This window comes from Triturus cristatus, chromosome 1_2, assembly GCF_964204655.1.
Source record: "Triturus cristatus chromosome 1_2, aTriCri1.1, whole genome shotgun sequence".
In the NCBI taxonomy this organism is placed as follows: Eukaryota; Metazoa; Chordata; class Amphibia; order Caudata; family Salamandridae; genus Triturus; species Triturus cristatus.
In genome coordinates, this window is record NC_140580.1 from 933,594,957 (window position 1) to 933,618,752 (window position 23,796).

The 23,796-nt window shown below is 46.8% G+C and overlaps 1 protein-coding gene across 2 annotated transcripts in view; it reads right to left on the reverse strand.

Annotated features, from left to right (window-relative positions):
• MASP2 (MBL associated serine protease 2) overlaps positions 1-23,796 on the reverse strand; it is a 199,679-nt gene that overhangs the window by 64,602 nt on the left and 111,281 nt on the right. The gene's annotated exons all lie outside the window — the stretch shown is intronic.

Consider the following 23,796-nt stretch of genomic DNA (forward strand, 5'->3'; position numbering starts at 1 on the left):
TTACCTCGCAAGATGTAAACTCCCCCTGGCGCCCACTGTTCTGAACAAAGTAGAATATATTATTTTGTTTATTGTGACCGGTGAAGGCACAACAGAACGAAGTGTGAAGGGAGAGGTGTGATAAGTGGGTGGTAATAAACGTGCAGCCTGTTGGGGGGGGGGGGGGGGTTCCAATGGCAGAAACTGTTCAGGATTTTAATCTCGTACTTGACCAAAGAGTAAGTGCACTTTTTATTGTTGGAATATAATGCACCAAGTACTTTTAGCACCATCGTTGTTCATGTTTGGACGGTTCGCCTCCTTCCCAATGCCATCACGACTTTATTTTACAATCTCACTTCTTACATTCAAGTTAGCAGCCTCATATCTTTAGGCTATATAGGTGGGTGAAATCAGTAAGCATCTCATTTAATGTGTGTGTGTGTGTGTGTGTCTGTGAGTTGTGGATGATGTGTTCTATAATAATCAATCAATCATAGCATTTGTAAAGCGCACTACATACCCGTGAGGGTCTCAAGGCGCTAGGGGGGGGGGGGAGACGCTGCTACTGTTCGAAGAGCCAGGTCTTGAGGAGTCTCCTGAAGGTTAGGAGGTCTTCGGTCTGCCGTAGGTGGATGGGGAGGGTGTTCCACGCCTTGGCAGCGAGGTGGGAGAATGATCTGCCACCGGTGGTCACTCTTCGGATGCGGGGGACGGTGGGGAGGGTGCGGTCTGTGGAGCGGAGCTGGCGGGCGGGGGTGTAGAGGCTGAGTCAGCAGTTGAGGTACGCTGGTCCAGTGTCGTGGAGTGCCTTGTGTGCGTGGGTGAGGAGCTTGAAGGTTATCCTCTTGTTGATGGGGAGCCAGTGCTGGTCTCAGGTGGGGTGTGATGTGGTTGCGGCGGGGGATGTCGAGGATCAGGCGTGCGGAGGCGTTCTGGATGCATTGGAGCTGTTTCAGGAGTTTGGCTGGGGCTCCTACTTAGAGTGCGTTGCTGTAGTCCAGTCTACTGCTGACGAGGGCCTGGGTGACCGTCCTAGTTTCGGTGGGGATCCACTTGAAGATCCTGCGAAGCATGCGGAGGGTGTTGAAGCAGGAGGAGGAGACGGCGTTGACCTGCTTCATCATGGTGAGTGTGGAGTCGAGGATGACTCCTAGGTTTTGTGCATGGTCTGTGGGTGGAGGGGGTGCTCCTAGTGCCGACGGCCACCATGTGTCGTCCCAGGCTGAGGGGGTGGAGCCGAGGATGAGGACCTCCGTCTTATCTGAGTACAGCTTCAGTCGGATGTTCCTCATCCAGTCGGCGACGGCCTTCATTCCTTCGTGGAGGTTGGTTTTGGCGGTGTGGGGGTCCTTGGTGAGCGAGAGGGTCAGCTGGGTGTCGTCGGCATAGGAGATGATGTTTAGGTCGTGCCGTCGGGAGACGTGGGCGAGCGGTGCCATGTAGACGTTGGACAACGTTGGGCTGAGGGTTGAGCCTTGGGGTACGCCGCAGATGATCTTGGTGGCTTCGGAGCGGAAGGGGGGGAGGCGGATGCTCTGGGTTCTCCCAGAGAGGAAGGAGGTGGTCCAGTCCAGGGCCTTCTCTTGGATTCCGACGTTGTGGAGGCGTGCTCTTAGTGTGCGCTGGCAGACTGTGTCGAAAGCGGCTGACAGGTCCAGGAGGATGAGGGCCGGGGTTTCTCCGTTGTCAAGCAGGATCCTGATGTCATTGGTGGCGGTGATGAGAGCAGTTTCGGTGCTATGGTTGCTGCGGAACCTGGACTGGGATGGGTCCAGGATGTTGTTCTCTTCGAGAAAGCTGGTCAGTTGTTTGTTGAGGGCCTTTTCGATGACCTTCATCTGGAACGGGAGCAGGGAGATGGGTCGGAAGTTCTTGGGGTCCGCCTTGGGTTTCTTCAGTAAGGCGTTGATCTCTGCGTGCTTCCAGCTCTCCGGGAAGGTCGCTGTCTCGAAGGAGATGTTGATGGTTTTTCGGAGGTGGGGTGCGATGGTGCTGCTGGCTTTGTTGAAGATGTGGTGTGGGCGGGGGTCTTCCGGGGATCCGGAGTGGACAGTGTTCATGATATTGATGGTGTCGTCGTTGTTGATGTTGGTCCAGGCGAGCAGGCGGTTGGTGCGGGTGATGGTCGTGTAAGCGGGGGTGTTGGTGGTTGCTGGGGTGGTGATGGCATCGAAGCTGTCATGGATGTCTTCAATCATGCGATGGAAGAAGGTGGCCAGCGTGTCGCACATGTCTTGTGACGCTGGGATGTCGTTGGTGTTGGAGCTGGGGTTGGAGAGTTCCTTCACGAAGCTGAAGAGCTCTTTGCTGTTGTGTGCGTTGTTGTCTATGCGGTCTCTGAAGGCGGTCCTTTTGGCGGATCTGATGAGTTGGTGGTGTCGGCGGGTGGCGTTTCTGTGGGCTGTGTAGCTTTCCGGTGTTTTTTCGCGGGTCCAGTTTTTTCCTAGTTTTCGGCAGGTATGCTTGGAGGCCTGGAGTTCTTCGGTGAACCAGCTGGCTCTCCTGCTGGTGTGGGTGTTGGGGGGCTTCTTGAGCGGGGTGAGGGTGTTGGCGCAGTCGTTGATCCATGGTCTGAGGCTGTGGGCTGCGGCGTCGGGGTCGGTCGGGTATGCGGGTGAGCTCTGGGCGAGGGCAGTGGTTAGCTGGTCCTCTGTGATCTTGCCCCAGCAGCGGCGAGGCATCTGCTGGGTGCGGTGGTGTGTGGTGGGTGTCTGGAAGGTGAAGGGGATGCAGCGGTGGTCTGTCCAGTGGAGTTCGGTGGTGCGGTCGAATAAGAAATGTTTTCCATTATCCTTAGTTCAGTGATATTGAGATTTATTTTTTATATATTTTATCGTATTTATTGTATTTATTATAGATCTTTTATCCAAAGCGCTTGACAAGGTAATGGATCTGGATTGCAAAAATCATCAAAAGTATGATAAACACAGCTTATTATTATATAATCAAGGGTGCTTAGATGGTGGTGGGCGTGGTAGTAAAAAATGGCTGACAACATGCATGCCTGGGCCATAATCCTGCAATATCCCGGTTACAAGGAGGCATCGAAAGACACCGACTAACCCCTAGATTATACAGATGATTACACCAATGACAGCGCACCCCACCTGCCCACCGCGTCATTGCTGCTCAGGGCTGCAGGCGAGCACTCCGGGGCTTGCGCTAGTGATGGGCGGTCTTCCCAAGATGGCAGGTGTGAAATCTTGTGCGACTCCGGCCAAGTAAAGCAGCAGAGCAAAGGCCGGGCACAGCCTGATTCACAACATGGCCAGCCGGTCACTGAGCAGACATGCGCTACCCCAACTGACCGGAGAGAGCTTGCACCAGATAGTGACTGAGAGCCCAAGGCGTGGAGCAGCGGACATTGATCGGCCCAATGATGACGGTGGGCATCTAGCTCCTGCTTCTCAGGAGTCTTGCGGACCCGAGACACTGGCGAGGGGACCGCTGTCCTGGGCACCCGGAGGTCCAATACACCCACAGAAACCACAAAGCTGTGAGTCCCACATTGATGGCCAAGCCCAGGCCCTGCTGCGGCATAGATCTTTGGCAAATGGGACTCAGGCCATAGAGGCCTGGAAGTGGTGGTGAATGACAGGAGTGAGCTGCCACATAGTGCTTGGTCTATACATTCATGGCTGAAAAGCTGTGACTAGTGCGGTGATGGTGGGGGGAACAAGCAGCTAATAGAGCTAGGTTGGCAGGATGCGCTCTTGAAATGCTGTGAGAAAGAAGGGGTGGCCTTACTTACGGAGCACAGAGCGTGGTCGCCTGGGGAGACCAGACGAAGGGCTGTGTCCTGACTGGGAGCAGTGATTGAGGGTCACAGGGAGATCCTTCAGTGCTTGTGGAAGCTCTCCCCCATTTTTCCTACTTACCTGTAGGGCAAACTGTGACCATGGGTAAATCAAAAGCTACACAGTGACCAGAATTGGTTAGTATATGCGGTACGCACAAGGCAAACATGCCTTCGGGGGAAAAACGAGCCCAACATGGCAATCCCGGATGCCATGGGTGCATAGATACTGGCTGCTATAGGGCAAACTTACCCATGTTGTTGAGGGTATTGGACAAGTTTAAGGACACTGCAGATTTGTAGGTGAAGAGAGACAAGACGGGGGTGTTTGTGCTGGGCACTCTGGTTGGGATTGACCCGAACAGGTTGCCTTATATTGATCAGCAATGCACATTGGATCACTACAGATATCTTGGGGTGCAGATTTTCTGCACATGACTGGGAGTTGCAACTGCTTGTCTGAATATTAGCAAGGGGTGGTTGACAAGTTACAACTCACTGTGCGGCTTCTGGCTGAGCAAAAAACACAGTACTGCCTTGTGAATCGTATTTCGAATCTCCGGATTACTAGGATGCGATACAAATTTGCTTCTCTAGGACTGGTGTTAGCTCAGGGCAGCATTGCTATCCATAGGATCCACCCACAGCCCCCTAAGTTGACAAACTGGAAGAGAGGTGCCCAGGAATGGCCGAGTGAAGAAGAGACTCACCCTAAAATGGTTAGAACAGATGAGAAAGTGCCTGACAATTTGTATGACTGGTCTGTATTGCTGGCTAAATGGACGGGTGGGGGAGAGGATGCCTTGGAGAGTCAACAAGGTGGAACTGATGACACCTCATGGCATGGGGTTCCTGTTCTCATGGCTGTTCACATGTGATTTATATTTTATGAATGCAATTTGTACTGATTATCATGGACCATATACTGCTGCTGTTTTGTATGGCTTTTGTTCCATGATAAATTCATAAATAAAGTTGTAAAAAAAACTTTGAATTAGGTTGCTTAGTGGATACCAAGAGAAGAACAAATTAACCAAAGAGGCAGGTAGCTGTGGAGGTTATGGAATAGGCAAAACAGTCAAAGAAGGTGACCAGAGCGGGGCACAATAAGGAACGTATAGAGAGATGAAGGGGTAAAGAGTGAACCCAGAAACAATTAAACAGAAATTGTTAGATTAAAGGCAAATCTAACTGAGATAAAGGGCTAGGGGTATATGATATGGAAGAGAGAAGAGAAAACGAGTATAAGTGTTTTGAAAATTCTGAAGTGAAGCACTGTTATAGTTAGGAAGGCCAACATAAAGGAATGAAGAAATAGACAAGAAAGAACCAAAGGTTGAAGAAGCAGTTTCAAAGAGTAGAAAGGCTGAAGAAATCCGATTTTTGGTATGTTATATAGACTGGGACAAGAGATTTTAGAAACATTATATTTAAGAAGGGAAAGTAAGTGACAGCTTCAATACAAAGTTAAACGTGCATGCAGAAGTGGAGAACGTCAGTTGTATAAGAGGGAAGGAAATTGTTGGAGGAGTAAATAAGGAAGGAGACAAAAAAAGGATTCCAATCTTTTTAGGGTTAAGTTTAAGAAAATTAGATGACAAAAAAAAGTCATGAATACGAGAGAAAGTGTGGTTTCCTGGGCTAGAAGAAATAGGCGATGCCTTTGTACGAAGTGCCCAGCATGCCAGTTAATTAGTCCACAAGAAAGGCCGGCACCGGTGATTACTGAAGAGCCATGCATAGAACCACAGTCCAAACTAAACCTGTATTTTGGGAGTTTCCCCGACAGAAGAACCTCCCTCGTCCTGGTAGATGCGTACTCGAAATATCCCGTTGTAGAACTAATCGACTCCACATCATTCATCCATGTGGCTCCCGTCCTTGACAAGGTGTTAGCCACAAACTAACCGCGAGGTCGAGAGGTTCATGCGCACGCTGAATCAAAGAATTTGCATCACCATGACCGAACAGAATGACCTCAAATGCCACCTGCAGTAATTTCATAGAGAATATAGGAGCACTCCTCACTGCACAAAACAAGCCCCGTGGACCTAGATGTTCAACGGACCTCAGAGAGACTTTATCCCCACCTGCCCAGGGTGGATGCCCCCACCTCATAACATCTGCAAGACCCAACACACACTGTGAACAGCGCAACATCCTAGCCAGTTGACGGGCAAAGACAAGACCGCTTCTACCCAGCGATTCTGTCTGCAAACCTGGGTGGAAGTTCAGAACACTGTATGAGCCTGGGATCTGGAGCGTCGTCAAAAGCGACTGAACTATGGTGACGGCTAGTAAAGATTGAGACGTAGTAGCCAGAAACATCTTATGGTTCAAGAAGGTGGTAACCTTGTCCTAACCCTCCGAATTGGGCATCAACGAAAATCATGCTGACTGGCCGGAGTGACGGGAAAACGTGTTAGTGTTGTTTGTGTCAGATATCCTAGCAGGGGCGTACCACGGTGTAGGCCACGCACAAAGGCTGCATCTTACCTGCAACAGTCTCAACTGCAGGGAGGCAACCACAAATATGAACTTGAGGACAAGTAGAAAAGGGGAGAAAAGAAAATACAGTTTTTGAGTTGTCATCGTAAAAAGGCACTCCAACCCTCAATAGGATATATCAATGGATGGCGGGAAAGTACAGAGCAGGAGAAGCGAAGAGGACCATAAAGGCAGATCCTTGGAAAGCACCAAAGTGAAAACGATGAGGAGCAGACAAAGAGTCCGTCCAAGATACAGAAGATGAGCAATCAGATGAAACTGAAACCAGTCTTGTATAGCAACACTAATACACAGGGAAGAAAGACTTTAGAACAGTATGATGATTCACCACATCAAAAGGCTTCTGAAAGGGCTAAAAACGACTAGAGTAGAAGAGAGTTTGTTGTGGTGTGCCCACCGAAGGTAACTGGAGACAAATCGAGGAGCAGACTCAATGGAGTAGCCTGGATGAAAACCTGATTATCTCTGATTTTTTAAAGTGAAATCAGGGGCAAAATCGTCAGCACTGAATACAGGACTGATGGGCTTAGCTGGAAATTCAAAGAGGAGCAGAGACATTGACTCCGCAAGCTTATTAGATAGCAGCATAGAGGTATAATTGGGAAAAAGTGCTCCTTGGGAGGCAAAGCATTGAGAACAGATGTAGGTAGGTTCGAATGAGACATATTATTGTCTTAAATGGCTACCTCTAATTTATTTAGCAGGTGTGGGGGTATTTCTTGCACACTCATGGAAATATAAAGGCTGGGATTTCGAGTAGGCCACAAATAGGCCAATTTTTTTCTCCCATGGAGTTACCAATATTAGGAGTATCAGTACCTCCAGGGGGCAGAAATACTCCCTATTATGAGAGTTTGGGTAATAACATGCATGAATCAGCGTTTGCGCATTGTTTCCTACAAACTTTATACAGCATCTTACATGGAGAGTTCGGTTGCTTTGAGCAGTCAAAGTTGAAGGGTGAAACGTCACATCTGGTTATGCAGATGAGACCAGAAACTCCCTGTACCGACCCCATCGATGTTACTGGGGGCACTGGTACTTGGGCCCTTAGTGTAAGAAAGCACGTTGTGCACAAGAACATGTGGGGCAGGGTCGACTTCGATGTACAAACCTGTGGTATTGTAACGATAAAGACTGTGCATGCTCATGTAGAAAATCTATTTACAGATACAGATTTTTCCAATAGTCAGAATGGAAGGGAAGCTTGATGTTAAAGGGAAATGTTAAGCTCAGCAGGCATTGCAGAATCAAAGGGCTAAAGGTAATTCATTACCTTCAACGGATGGCTCTAGAGAGTTGAGGGTGTTTCAATGCACCGGGCAAGTAGGAATGGTCTCTGCAAGGATCTTGGGTGTTTCAATGCACCGGGCAAGTAGGAATGGTCACTGCAAGGATCTTGGGTGTAAGATCTTGGGTGTTTCAATCGACCGGGCAAGTAGGAATGCTTCACTGCAAGGATCTTGGGTGTTTCAATGCACCGGGCAAGTAGGAATGGTCACTGCAAGGATCTTGGGTGTTTCAATGCACCGGGCCAGTAGGAATGCTAACTGCAAGAATCTTGGGTGTAAGATCTTGGGGAGGTTTCAATCGACCGGGCAAGTAGGAATGCTTCACAGCAAGGATCTTGGGTGTTCCAATGCATTAGGCCAGTAGGAATGCTTCACTACAAGGATCTTGGGTGTTTCAATCCACCGGGCAAGTAGTACTGCTTCACTGCATGGATCTTGGGTGTTTCAATCCACCGGGCAAGTAGGAATGCTTCAGTGCAAGGATCTTGGGTGTTTCAATCCACCAGGCAAGTAGGAATGCTTCACTGCAAGGATCTTGGGTGATTCAATGCACTGGGCATGGTGGAATGCTTCACTGCAAGGATCTTGGGTGTTTCAATGCACCGGGCCAGTAGGAATGCTCACTGCAAGGACCTTGGGTGTAGGATCTTGGGTGTTTCAATCCACTGGGCAAGTAGGAATGCTCACTGCAAGGATCTTGGGAGTTTCAATGCACGGGGCAAATAGGAATGCTTCACTGCAAGGATCTTGGGTATTTCAATGCACGGGGCAAGTAGGAATGCTTCAGTGCAAGGATCTTGGGTGTTTCAATCCACCAGGCAAGTAGGAATGCTTCACTGCAAGGATCTTGGGTGTTTCAATGCACTGGGCATGGTGGAATGCTTCACTGCAAGGATCTTGGGTGTTTCAATGTACTGGGCAAGTAGGAATACTCACTGCAAGGATCTTGGGTGTTTCAATGCACCGGGCCAGTAGGAATGCTTCACTGCAAGGATCTTGGGTGTTTCAATGCACCGGGCAAGTAGGAATGCTTCACTGCAAGAATCTTGGGTGTTTCAATGCACCAGGCAAGTAGGAATGCTCACTGCAAGGATCTTGGGTGTTTCAATACACCGGGCAAGTAGGAATGCTTCACTGCAAGGATCTGGGGTGTTGCAATGCACCAGGCAAGTAGGAATGCTTCACTGCAAGGGTCTTGGCTGGCATATGCAGCTGGCCACATCACCCACAGGGTGACAGCAGAGGGGACAGCAACGTAGGATTGGTCCCCCTGCTGGAGGAAGAATTGTGTCCCTCTAGTGAGTGTGCAATGCAAGACTGGCACAAGGTAAAGGGTGTTTCAGAGCACAAAGCCGGCTGAGGACAAAATATGAGTATGTTTTGGTATGTATGTTTTGGTGCACAGGTTCTGGCTAATGCAATGTAGTAGTAGTAGTATAACTTTATTCGATAAAAAATTTTTCATCATAAAAGTAAACAATAATCATGACATATAAAAATATCACAATGCAAGGAAATGCAGTTAAAACTCATCAGACTTAATATACAATATACATCATAAACTACACACTTCCCCAACTGTTCTATATACCTATAACAACAAACATAACCATAAGAACTTCCTTCTTGAGGGCCCTCTGTCCTATACGGTAAGTTGGGGCTTGAGTCTCCTCATACGTATCTTCCAAGCACTTCCAATAAATTTGGCTACGCCACACACCATCGAGGAAGAGGACGTATCGGTACAAAGGACCCGCAGGGCCATTACATGGCATCTAAGGCCCAATCCCTTACATAGAGGTTTTAACCATATCCTCCTAGCCACCCTATAGGCTGGGCAAGCAAACATGAGGTACGCCACAGACTCCACAGGGGCTGCACAACATGGACAAGCCTTGGATAAACCACTTTGATTATTCCACCCAAAAGTAAAATCATTTACAGGGAGAATCCCAAACCTAACTTTTAAGTACAGTGATCTGTCCAAGGGTTTCTCAATAAAATCAAGAAGTGGTTCGAATAACCTGAACCATTTAAACTCTAAGAATCGCTCAGTGAGAGAACCCCCTGCACCTCTGCTTAAGGCCTCCCGCTGGACCCAATCCCAATACAACTTCTTAATAACTAGCTTAGGTGGCGGGGATTGACTCTTCCAGGGGTCACTCAAGCCTATGTGTCCAACCAGCTGCCTCAGATTACACAGCCACTTAATCCTATTACCTCTATCAAGCAAGATAAGTTCATCTAAGGCAGCTGCATAGTTTTTGAGCTCTTCAGTCCTTCTCAATCGAACCCAGAAGAGTAAAGGGCGAAGGCGCACTATTTCTTTGAGAGGGCGCCTGCCCATATCTAAACGTAATGGGATTAATGGGGTGGAAACTGGTAAGGCAACCAAATCCCTCAAGAACTTATTTTCTAAAGTGATTAGCTCCGGGATGTTCTCGAACCCCCAGAGTTCAGAGCCATATAGGGCAGTTGGTAGTACTTGGCCTTCATAAATTGCGAGAGTAGGTGCCACGGGTTTACTCGTAGACGCCCTATGCTCTCGCAAGACCGCCCCTGCAACTCTTTTGAAGTTTAATAACATTTTGGCCAGATGGTCATTCCAGCTCATCCGACTGTTCACCCTAACACCCAGATAGTCAAAAGAATCCACCATCTCCAAAGACTCGTCATTTAGCATGAGGTTGTTCTTAAATCTTTTGGAAGGTGAAAGGGACATAAGCTTAGTTTTAGAGGTGTTAATTGTGAGTCCCCTGTCATTACAAAACTCGCTAAAGCGGTGCAGAAGCTTTTGGAGGCCTGCTGGAGTTTTCGAGATCAGAATGGTATCGTCCGCGAAGAGTAGGGTTGGAGTTTTTTCCCCTGCCAGGGATGGCGCATCCGCCGGTTCTTCCCTCAGGTAGTCCACCACACCATTCATAAATAGGGAGAATAGGGTCGGCGCCATAACACATCCCTGGCGAACTCCCCTCCTCACGGGCACCCTCTCAGTCAGTTGTCCCTGGGTGCCCCATCTGATCCTCTCATAGTTTCCCTCGTGGAGTTTCACAATGAAATCCAACAATGGACCTGGGAAGCCCATCTTCTCCAGAATATCCCACAAACTTGCTCGGGGGACCAGGTCAAACGCCATCCTGAGATCTATGAAAGCCAGGTAAAGACTACCGTGATTAATTGTCACCGACTTCCAATAGATCGCAAAAAAGCGGAAGACCTGGTCCATCGTGCCCACTTTTTTCCGAAAACCGGCCTGGAAATGGGAGAGAACCTGCTCCTCCTCCATCCATGCACCAACCTGCAAGATGATGACCCTGCCAACCACTTTCTGGATCACGTCAATCAGACTGATCAGTCTGTAGTTAGCAGGGTCATCTCTAGCACCCTTTTTATAAACAGTAATCACCTCCGCACCCTTCCACGAGTCTGGGATAGGGTGACCCTTAGAGATTAGGTTCATTATTAATGCAATGAGTGCAGCCCAGGCTGTGGGTTCTTCCAAGAGAAGATCCCCCGGGATACCGTCTTGACCAGCAGCCTTCTTCGGGGTTAGATGTCTTATAGCCAGTACTACTTCAGAAGTCAAAAATGGCTCCTCCAGCGTCGAAAAAGGAGGGGCCCGTCTGGCTAGATCAGAAGAGATAGAATTAGCTGCATCCAAACCGCCATATATGGTTGAGAAATGGGAATGCCATTGTTGGCTGGTAATATGATTAACTAATAGAGGCCTGTTATACTGTCTGGCCTTGTTAATCAATTCTCAGAACAGCGAGGCGTTTTTCCTTTTGGATGCACTTTTAAGATCCTGCCAGTGCTGTTCCTCCCACTCTTTTTTAGCCCGCACTTGTTCTTTCGCGTACTCCTTCCTAGCTACTCTGACTAAGAGTTGATTCTTTTTACGCAGGGCAGCAGTTAGTTCCCGTCTTTTAGCCCGGCACTTTGCAGAGTACCAGGGATTACCAGATTTAGGGGGTTTTGTTTTTGAGCTCTGAATTAAAAAGTGTTTGCCAACTTCCTCAATGGCGTTTTTATATATCTGAGGAAAAAGCGACTCCTGGGCAACCCCTATTCCTGGGGCTAATCCCGCCAGCTCACTAGTCAGTTCTTCAATGTGCACCTTGATCTTTGCCAATTTATCTGGGTGGGCAATAATCTTGTCCCATTTCAGCCTTCGATTGCCGTTGTATGGGACCACCTCATTTGTTAACCTCGATGGGGCTAGCTTCGGGCCTCTTTTTAAGTTACTCCACCCTAACTTCAAGCATAAGGGGTTGTGATCACTGTCCTGCGTAGGGACCACCTCCATGTCTACTAGGTCCCGCCACATAGTGACATCCAGTAAGATATAGTCAATTCGGGACGGGCCACTAAGTCTGTTAAACGTCATGGCTCCATCCCGATCAGAGGGTGATCTGCCATTCAATGCTCTTAGTTTAAAATCAACAGTAAGAGCATTGATCTGCAATGCCTTAGCTAACCATTTTTTGATAGGAGGTAATAACAAAGCGGGAATAGACCAACTAGAGTCCTCCTCCTCTGTGCCCAAGACATCATCCCTACTTAGGGGTTCAAATGTACAATTGAAGTCCCCACCCACAAGGATTTTAGAGGTTATGGGGCAATTACCTAATGCTTGTTCTAAGAGCATAAAAGTGCAAGACATTTTATCTCCCAGGGTCCCTCTATCATAAATGTTAAATAACTCGATCCCACTGTCCATCATATGGCCTGCTATTGAAAGGTGTTGAATGTCCCTACTTCCCAAATCATGAGTTAAGATCTTCCAGTTTAAATCTATTTTTACCCATACGTGTGTGCAATGTAAATCAGAGTAGCCGAGTTGAGGCAAAGTAAATAAGGGTGTTTCAGTTTCAGTGCATAAGGTAAGCGAGGGCGTTTCAGTACACCATCCCTGACTAGACAAGGTTAGTGTCTAAGTCCCAAGTTCAATGAGTCTTGGCTAGCAGTCAAACTGTCTGATCGTCAGCAGGAGAAATCAAAGCACAGGTCCTGCCTCCTGACCATTATGGAGTGGACAGCACTGCAGGAAGGAAAGGCTTTGACGCCACTTCTGACTTGCAAATCGTATGCTTGTTATTTTAGTTCACTGTAAAACTGAAGGGAATGACTGAAATGTGTTGTTCTGTCTTTGGGTGTCTGCAAAGGAAGTCTCAGACTTGACTGTCACTCTTATAAATACTTCTATGGCACAAAAGGAATTATTTTTATGAGCTTCCTATCTCACCTGTGACACCAGGGAGCTACATGATGCACATTAAGAGAGTTGGCAATGTCCAATGTGTGTTCCTTAAATAAAAGCCTAAGCGTTTTTTTTAATTGCCTCTGTCGGTGAGCTACTTTAATTTTAAACTTAAGCCCTGCAGACAAGACACAATTTCTGAGCCTATATTGATGTGAGTGAAGCGGTCAAAATTGATATATGACGGGCAATCCTCTACCAGGAGAGCAGAAGCTATAACCTGGCAGAGTGCAGGACCACCCACCAATCCGTAAGCGACCCCATGAGGCTGTTGCATTCACGTGGCCTCAAGAGGTTTGCAAGCTAGAGAATGACAAAGGGCTGGCAAGCTCTTTGACTTTCTTCGCATCACTGTTATGACAAGTATATCATCCTCAAGAGACAGAGTGCTTGCACGCGATTTCTAATTTAGATAGAATGAATGTGACATACTTTCTCCTTCCTCCATCATGCCAAGCTTCATTACTAAAATTAGGGCAGCAACACATATTAAAGGTCTCCAAAACTACAAAGCAGCAAATGCAGACAGGTGTTTCACTACACATTCAAACACATGACAAACAGTACATTTACACCAGACAAGGGGAAGGGGACAATTGTGACGTCCTTGAGGGTTACTAGGGAGGAGGCACCACTCTCTTCCAAAATGTCAAATTTGTCCATAAAGGATAAAAATAGCGGGTAATGACAGGTGAAGAGAGCATCCAAACTCACAACCTAACAACACTGCCCAAAGGCATATTATGAGCACCTAGCTACGATTTACTTCTGCTCAACCTTCCAGCAGAATTTAGCAATGTCAGCCACCCTACACTACTTGATACAATTGCCCCCCCCCCCCCCGAAAATCTCAGGAATGACACAGAATCAGATGATTTCAAAACTCTTTCTTTGTTTCCTGGTGTGATTCCCACTCCCCACCACCTCTGCTTTCTCTTGGTGATCCCACGGCTCAGTCAGTCATCGTCTCCTTCTATACTTCCTCACCAGGGCCAGACGTACCATCCTCATTAATATACCACGCATCTGCAAACCGCACACTGATTGGTTTGTAAACAGGGAAGTAATTTGAGATGCGACCTCTGTAATATTAGCTTGAATCGCAATTTTAGCATTTTCAAGAGGTGGCAAAATGACCTGCCAAATGAATGTTCATTCGGCAGCATTCCTTTTTGGACCCCATGTGAATGGCTGGAAATGCAGAGATGGTGGCCTGCAAGGGGCAGCAGACCCAAATGGGAAACATTTAAGTAAGAGCAGGACACTTCCATTAAAGATATAGGTGCTTCTTTTAAAATCAAATGCTTCCTGTCTTGGAACACATCAGAGGGGGCGGTGCCACACAATTCCCAAAGAGAAAGCCATCTTCCAGGTGCATCTTCTTTTTTGTAAACCAGTTACTTCCCAAAATTGAGAGGTGGAAATCTTTCATGATTTGTGATCACAACAAAGGCCATAAACTGGAGATATCCATAGGACTCTGTGCACTTAACCACTGCTAATCAGTGCTAAAGTGCTTGTAATCACTCCTTAAAACATGATAAAATTGGCTTAACATGATTGGTATATTTGATTTACTTATATGTCCCTAGTAAAGGAGTAGACCCAGGGGCAGTAGTGGCCCTGCCGCACTTACTGTGCCACCCACTTAAGTAGCCATTCAAAAAATGTCTCCAGCCAGCCATAGCAACCCATGCGCAGTTTTAAACTGGCAATTCTACTTGGCAAAATGAACCTTTTGCACCACGCTTAAAGCACCCTGTTTAATACATATGTCACCCCTAGGGTAGGCCCTAAGCAGCCCATGAGGCAGGATGCACTGTATTTAAAAAGGTGGACATGTACTGTTACGTTTTACATGTCCTGGTAGTGTAAAATCCAGAAATTTGTTTTTCACTGTTATGAGGCCTACCTCTCTCATAGGATAACATTGAGGTATCTTATTACAATGAATAAGTGATAACTTTTGTTTGGGACCAGGTAGAAATGTAATGTTTGTTGTCTAGAGAATTGTGATTTAAAAACCATTTTAATGATCAAGTCAGATTTTAAGTCACAGTTCAAAAAATGACAGTTTTAGAAAGTTTGCATTTCCTTGTCCTAGACATTTAGGGGCTGATTTACAAGCCCCTTGCGCCACTTTTGCGTCACTTTTCCCATGTTAAAAGTGACGCAAAAGTGGCGCAAGGGGCTTGTAAATCTGCCCCTTGGTGTCTGTAGCCTGCTTCCTCAATCCTGGCTTTGTGTATTCCTGCCAGACAGCCACACAATAGGGTGACTGGGTGTTGGCAGGATGGGCCATTCTGACCGGATGGGAGGGGCAGAGCTGTGCAGAGCCCCACTTGCACTTCAAAGAAGCTGCCCTGCCCACACACAGAGAACATCATGCTAGTCTTTTTTGCCGCTAGATATCCTGAGACGAGGGTACAGAGGAAGGAAATTCTAAATCCATCTCTGGGGAAAACACCAGAAGCTTCTTCCACTTCAAAGCTGGCTCCTGCTATAAAACAAGGACCCTCAAACACACTCTTCAGTCAACTTCTAGATCTGCGGAGGACTCTCAGAGGGCTGCCCTGCTACCTGTGGCCTGCTCTGTGCTTCAGAGGACTGCCCTGCTGCTCCAAGAGGACTGCCCCACGGCCTAAAGTCTCCCCATTGCCCTCAGAGGACCGCCCTTCTGCTTGAGACCTGCTTGAACCGAGGATTACCAGAGTGACTCCAAAGACTAGTTGGCTGGCCTCCTGATCAGAGCCTCAAGGACAGGAAAGGCTCCAACCATATTGAACCTGCACCCGGACCCAGCCTAAGTGAGTCTTGACCCTCCTATTGGTGTCCATCCAGTCCTGGACCCTTGATAGTGGTGCTAAAGGAGTGCTGATAGCCCAAATCCAAAAATTGGGACTTAAAACTATTTCTGTCAAGAAGTTCCCTGAGAACTAAGAGAAGACCTAGACCCACCTGCTTGCCAATCTGCCCAAGTCAGCCTGACTTTGCTGTATTTCCCACTAAATTTTTGTCTGCTGTTGCAAAACTATTCAGAGGCACTTCTCTGGAAGGGTGTCCAGCCTCCTGACGCCCTCTTTGCATACAGCCTGCAGCTTCGTCCGCTGGAGATTTTTGACTTTCAAAAAAGAGACTAAGGGGAGGGCCTGATTACCAGTTTGGTGGTGTGGCAGCGAGCCGCCATGCCAGCGCCCGCTGCCACATCCCCAAACTCATACGCACACCGCCCGCTAGATTACGAGTTCATTCGTGGTCTGGTGGGCAGTGCTTTGGTGTCCCACATCTGTGTCTTTCAAAGGCTAATATCTGAGCTTTAGAAAAGCACTGCAATGGGAGCACCAAAGCACATTCTTGCACATCATGGACTGTGTCCATGCCGTGCAGGAACTGGGTGTGCATGCAGACAGGGAGGGGCACACCATGTGCCCCCCTGCATGCATCCTTTGGCCCTGGCCTCATTAGTTTCCTCACTGCCACACTTTTCATAGTGGGCTTACCGTCATGAAAACTGTGGCGGTGAAAAAACTCGTAATATGCTTGGTGGTGCCACAGCCGGCATATTGCAGTCTCCGACCACTGCAAGACTGCCAAAGGATCATGGATCCCCGGCGTTAGCAGTAGTCCTATGGCGGTCTGACCACCAAACTCGTTGTAGGGAGGTCGGACCACCAGTGCAGCTGTGCCTGCACTGCCCCCGTGGGTTTGGCGGTCCAGGATCGCCAAACTCATAATTAGACCCTAAGTCACACCACAGAAATCTTCACTGCAACTTCATCCAGCAGCTCCCTAACGATGACAACTTCTTCCTTAGACTCCGCCGGCTGCCTTGCTCCGCTGAAGTTTACCTTCTCAGGCATTTTTCTTTGGAATTCCTTCTAAGTCTGAACGTAAGTGGAGACCAGGCCCAATCCACTTTGTGTATCCGAACCACGCTCCATTGAGGTCAGCCATAACTTTCGGCATTGCCCCAGTCTTGTGCGACTTGATGTCCACAGTTGGTGCTTTGATCTTTAAGGCACTATTTTTCACGTAAATTGTTTTTAAATTCATACCTCCTGTTCTACTGATTGTATTTTTGTCGTTTTGGTTTCAAATAATGTATTACATTTTACTTTATTTTTTTAATCTGGTGCAGGATTTTTCTTCTGTTGAGCCTTCACTTTATAGCTATTGAAGTGCTGCATAAATACTTTAGACATTGCCTCTAAGTTACACCTGACTGCTTTTGTCCAAAGCTACCACAGAGTTAAGCACAGGACAATTTAATGAATTTTTTTGTGGTTCCCCCTGACAAAGATTGTGGCTGTTGCTAGAGAAGGGCTCACACTTCCCCTTAACCAACAACTTCAACTTCAACTTCCAATTTCTCACAGAGTTGGACAGACTTTTCTGGCTCATAAAAGCTGTTTTGTTCACAGTGAAACAAAAAAGGGGTTTTGTACATAGTGGAATGTGTTGTCCCATAACAAAGCATAATTCACAGGCTTTGCAACCAAAAGCAACTTTAGTAGACGATGCCGTAGGTGGCATAAGTTCTTCATATGATTTTGCCATAGCCTGTATGCGGACGATACAGAAACAATGATCTGTCTCAGCTTATTCTACCCACAACTTCAGGCGACATGAAAGATCCAACTAATTTATTTTTCCTAGTGGCTGCATGCCAGTACAAAGCCTTCTGGCCCAAACAAAGGGGCTTATTTACAAGCCCCTTGCCCCGCCGGTGTGTCACTTTTTGTGAGGCACTGGCGGCGCATTTTGCGACCCCATATTTACAAGGACTGCGTGTCTCAAGCAAAGATTAAATCTTAAGCTGCTATCATGGTGAGTGAAGTGGGATGAGAACTATAGAGTAGCATAGCGTTTGTGACTTCAAATGGCATTTGGACATCTTACTGAAAGATATTTGAAGATGGTTCTGTGGGAGTTATTTGCTAAGTTATTACTGAGGAATGTTTTGAGGAAGGTGTTGCTATGAGAGGTGTTGAAAGTGGTAAAGTAAGATCTATGGCAATTGCGAGGATTTGCTTGCTAACGATCCCAGCTGCAGGGCAGCTTACTTCAGATCCGGTGGTCAGACCTGTACTGGAACTCTCGGGGCCTATCGGGGGGGACCGCCCCTCCCCGCGAGGTTTTACCGACCACTACACAGACAAGCTGCTTGTCTCTACCGCATCCTCACCTGTAACGACCCCTCAGCGCATCGCCACAGACAGTTGCCTCTACCCTAACCCCTAAGAGGTATGCAGCTTCAGGCTGGACTCGCGCTTGATGATCTGGTGTTCCTGCTAAAGTCGAGTTATGGCCACACCCAGGACTGCTCTCTCCGAGCTCTGGTCACTTTACTGGGCAATGGAGTCTCGAGCCCGATGTCTGTCCGGGGGCTCGTTCATTGCCTCTGCTTTGATTGAACGTTCTCTGTCTTTGGAAGCTTTTCCCTCCATGTTGTGTGTGGCAGTTCCTCCCTGATTACCTTACATATCTGATTTGTTTGTGGGGGTCTGTTTGGGCCCTCCATCTTGGTTCATTCCCATCCTCTATCGGATGAGCCAGGCACAATCAAAATGATGGCACCTCCAAGAATCTTGATACGGACAGAGGACACTGCTTGCTCTCTGTCATGGATACTAAAGAAGGACTAGTACCCTCTATACCTCCCAACTGGTTACTAGGTGGCAGCCATGTCAGAATGGTGTTTGACAATGTTCCTGCTCAATCTCACATACAAGCTCTGATTTTCCTATCCTCTCTCTAATCTCCTCTCAGTCCTTCACTTAAGTACATGGCTCACCCCTCTCACCTTGCCCCCTCCCATTCGTATTCCTCCCATACATTTTCATAGGCTAGTCCAATCTGATATACTGTTCATCTCTTCCTACCTATATACGCTTTCGGTCCCCTCTCTTCTGGAACTTTAGAGTTCCACTCAGTTGGAGTACCCATAATATAATGATTAACTGCCTTGAATGGTTGCATGAATCTATCTTCCCCAGTCACCCACTTTCAGAATAATCCAAGCCACCTTCACACATCTAGAACAGCCACCTTTTTAACACTTGGCCTGATCACCAATACCACCAACTCATCTTGGCCCCTGACTGCTGAATATTCACCTGCTAGCACCACCTACACACCTGGGGCACTCATCTATGATCAACCCAGGACTCTCTCAAACTCTGAACCCCCTTATGTGTCCCATAACATGGCCCCTCTCTCCTTACCAAATCCCGTCAACGAGTTCTTGAGCCTCACACCCCCACACCTCAATCAGAGTTCCATCTCCATTCCCCCCTCCCTTAAGGCAGACATACAAAGCATTATTTACATTACTACCAAGCTAATGAATTCTTGCCATCCCTCTAAATTGCCAGTTAAGAATGGACATTCACTTTCACACACCAACAATAAGCAGGCGAGACAGATTTGATACACCACTTCCAATGGAGTATTAGCCACTGAACCATCGCCCCAGTTTACCTGGAGAACTATTCCCTAAACCAGTGGTTCCCAAACTTTTGACTCCTGAGGACCCCTATTGAGTCACTATTGGAATCCAAGGACCCCCATACAATTTGTATAATTTAAATTTCAAACATTAAAACAGTAGTTTGAAAAAAGTAAACACACACTTTTGCACACCAAACAAATACTCGAATCACTAAAGATTTTAGTATTTTATGTAGAAAGAATGAGCAAAATCGAAACCTTTTAATGGGATGGTTAGTGCTGCATCTCGGCAACTAACTTTTCAATATTTTGTTCTATTTCACAGTATGAGGCTCCTGCCAGGGCCAGACTGGAAACCCAATGCCACCCTGGCAAATGTTGTCAGACCAGTCCCAGTACTAAGTGCAGTGAGTGAGTCTAGCCACTGCAAAGCACACTTTGGGGGGCTCTCCCACCAAGGAAACTTGGGGACAAATGGTGCATTCTGCAACACATTTGTCATTATATATTGAATTGAATTTGCTTTTAAAGCATAGTAAATGATGACCTTACTATGCACCAATACAACAATCTTTTTGGGGCTCTTTTATGAATCCCTCACTATCACTCTCCAACAGTGCCTCTCTACTCTCAATAGCCCCTCTGTCACATGTATTTCATTTGCTTTATAGCATCTCTCATACAAGTGTAGGGTGTCAGAGCATTTTACATCACACACATGCAGAGACAATGAATCATATGTGTGTAAATCGGTGTATAGAAAATGTTATGTTATATAAGGCAAAGGGGACTTCAAGGTGTAGGATTCACATGTCATCCATACTGGTGAGCATTTTTTAAGAGTGCTAGGTCTGGAGAAGCAAAACATCTTGACACAGAATGTAACATAGGGGTTAGCTTTGACTTTAGTTATAACAGTTTAATTCTACCCAAACAAACCTTTTTGGCAAAATGAGGATTATGAAACACTGGGAAAAAAGCTAGCATACTAACTTGTACCATGCAGTTTGCATGCAGCTGTTTGATGGCAGGTCATAGCTTAAGGTGCTAGATTATGATTGTAATTCATAAACTGCACAATAACAAAAGAATCTCTGTGACAAAAGCAGTAACCCACTGAGCTATGCACATAAATTACTGTTTTGTTTTCTTTTAAATGCATGATACACATTCTTTGCAGCAGGCAAATTAATCCTCTGCGCTACCTTAGATGAGTCAAACCTGCTACTGATCAAAACACGCATCTCTCTCCAGCAGGTACATTAATCACTGGAAGTTATCTTGACACTTTTATAGTTGCCCGAAAACTACAGATTATTCAAGGATCTTTGAAGTGCTTTTAAAACTGTTGCTTGTGGACCCCCTGGGAATGTGTCACGGACCCCTGGGGGTCCGCGGACCACAGTTTGGGAAACACTGTCCTAAACTAATGCCGCCTGCCGGCCCCTCACTATCGGGCATTGATATCCACTCTCTCCTGCTCTCATACAATCCTATACACTACAAGACCCCCGACAACCTGGGCCAATTCCAAATAATTCAGATGATTCCACACAGAGAACCCAGGCCCAATCCAAGACCAGTTTACAACCTCAAGCACATTCCCATCACCCAGACCCCCTCCGTTGCCAATACCCCTCACCTGAAATGAATGCTACTCAATTGCAGATCGGCATCCAAACACACAGTGGATATTGCTGACCTCATCTTTTCTCACAATTGTGACCTCACCTCCTGACAGAAACTTGGTTAAATGACTCCTCCACCCCCTACTCTTGACATGCTAGTACCGCCTTGCTACAACATCATTAGATTAGACAGACCAACCAGACTTGATGGTGGTATAGCTTGTATTCACCGCAACACTCTTGTGGTGCAGCAAGCACCAATTGTCTCTCTCAAATTGTGCGAATATCTAGGCATCGAAATTTGGACTAAAGATAGACCTAGTTGCAAACTACATGCTTTTTATCACCCTCCAGGAGATAACATCCCATTCTTTGAGGAACATTATATGGAAATCATCACAACTAACTCCGATCTACACTGCCCCCAGATCTTTCTTGGTGACTTCAACCTCCACTGGAACGACCCAAATGACCAAGCGGTGATCAGCCTTAAAACTTTCCTTGCTGATCTCAAGCAAATCTGCGACAGCCCTACCTACAACCTTAGAGCGACCTTGGATCTAGTCATCCCTGAGGCCAACTACACTAAGCTTGAATCTATCGTTCCATGTGACTGGACGGACCACCGCTTTCCTCATCATAGAATTGCTGCCTGCAAAAAAGATTCAAATAAAAAAAAAGATATTGGATAAGGGGCACTTGTAACATTAACCTGAATGACCTGTAATCTATCAGCAGTTGTATCCTCCCCCCCCCCCCCCCCGAGGACGTGTCAGATGTCCAGGTCCTTACTGATCAATACAATAACTCAATGACAACCATTCTTGATGCTATGGTACCCCTCCAACTGAAAAGAATGTCCACCAAAGGCTCCAAACCATAGCCAAAATGCCAATCTATGATTGGCTCAAAAGGTCATGGAGACTCTCCCCCTCTCTAAATCGCCTCAAACACCTGAGATCTCTCCGAAGCATTTACAACTAACGCATACGTAGCTCCAAAGCAGACTTCTTTAGGAAACAGCTAGATGATGCCAGAAACTGACCAAAAACTGTTTGAAAACATCAAATCGCAATCCAACCGACAACCCAGCCCTCTCCTTGGGTCTAATCTGCAGCCTATCTGTGAAGAGCTTTCCACCTTTTTTCTGGGTTATAATAGTAAAAGCTTCGCTACGTCAAGACACCATATCAGAATGCCTCAAGTCAGGACAAGTTACTCCCTAAAAAACAGACTGCAGACCACAAGGATTCAAATAACTTCCACCCTATCTCCAACTTTCCCATTCTTTCTAAGCTCATTGAGAAATGTGTCCATATCCAGCTATGCAATCACATTGAGAAATTCCAACTCCTGGAGCAATATCAATCTGGATTTCGTCACAGACACAGCACTGATTCGGCCCTCATGCCCATAGTTGTTGACACTTTACAAATGCTTGATCCAAATTAATCCTGTCTGCTAATCCTTCTCAACCTCTCCTCAGCATTTGATATGGTCAGCCGCCTGAATTTACTTGTAAACAGGATGGGGCTCTTCGGTCCCGTCCTAGGCTGGTTCGCCTCTGTCCTCCGCAATAGAGACCAAAGAACAAAGCTAAACCACTCCCTGTCGAACTCCACACAGGTCTCATTAGGGGTTCCACAGTGTTCCTCTCTCCACCCACTCTCTTTAACCTGTTCATAGAACCGTTAACCGAAATCCTGAAAGCTGCAAACAATCAATTATCACATGTAAGCCGACTACACCCAACTTTACCTGAAATTCTCCTTGGAGGATATTAGATCCCTTAACACAACCTTACGAAAAACTCAAAATTGGCTGACCTGCTACTATCTCAAACTAAACACTCTCAAAACCGAATTCCTTTTAATTTCACCCCCAAACAATCTCTAGGCATCGATGTCTGGTTGAAACATTTAACAGCCCTCAATTGCGTTCCACATGTCATCGATTCCGCAAAATCTCTGGGAAGAACCGGAACATGTAGGATCACATCAGCTCAGCCACCAAAGGAGCTCATTTTCAACTGAGCATCCTAAGGAAAATCAAACCCTTCTTTCCTGCGGATGACTTCAAAACAGTCGTCCAAGCCCTAGTGATTTCCAGACTGGACTATGGAAATGCAACTCTGAGTGGCCTACCCAGAACTAAGTTGGCACCCTTTAGAGCCTCACTTAACGCAGCTGCAAGGCTCATTATGGGATCTAACGCAATACCCACATCACACCCGATTTGAAATCTCTAAACTGGCTCCTCTACGAGGCAAGAATCCATCTACAAATTGCCTGCTTAACACACAAAGCCATTCACGCCAACTCCCCGAAATACATTGCACAAAAATTGGAGTTGTCAGTGGCTCTAGAACCTCTAGAAGCGCCTCATTGTTACTGCTGAAACCACAGAAATGAAAGAACAAAAAAAACATACAATCGTGCCTACTCTGGTATTGTGCCAAGAATTTATCATTCCCTGCCATCGAAAACCTGAATTAACCAGTCATCTGCATCGTTCAAAAATCAAGTAAAAATGCTATTGATGAACACATTCTTGCGCTACCTTCCATTACCTTGACTCTCCCACACCGATAAGTCACTCTGGACGCACTGGAAATCTATTTCCTGACGCTATGCCTACTCTGTTTATCTCTCTAGTGTACTAGAGGGATTTCTTCAACCTGCCTGGGCACAGCCTCATTTGGTACTATCGTTGTGATTGAAATCTTTGTTTATTATGACCGGCCTTACCTCTCTCCCTCACCTTTTTCTTTGTTTATAATGTTTGGATGGACTCCTGGTAGCTCTCCATCCCCGCCTACTTCCCACGGCCTCCTGTACTTTTATTGTGATTTTTGTACAGTTTATTATGGTCTGATTTACC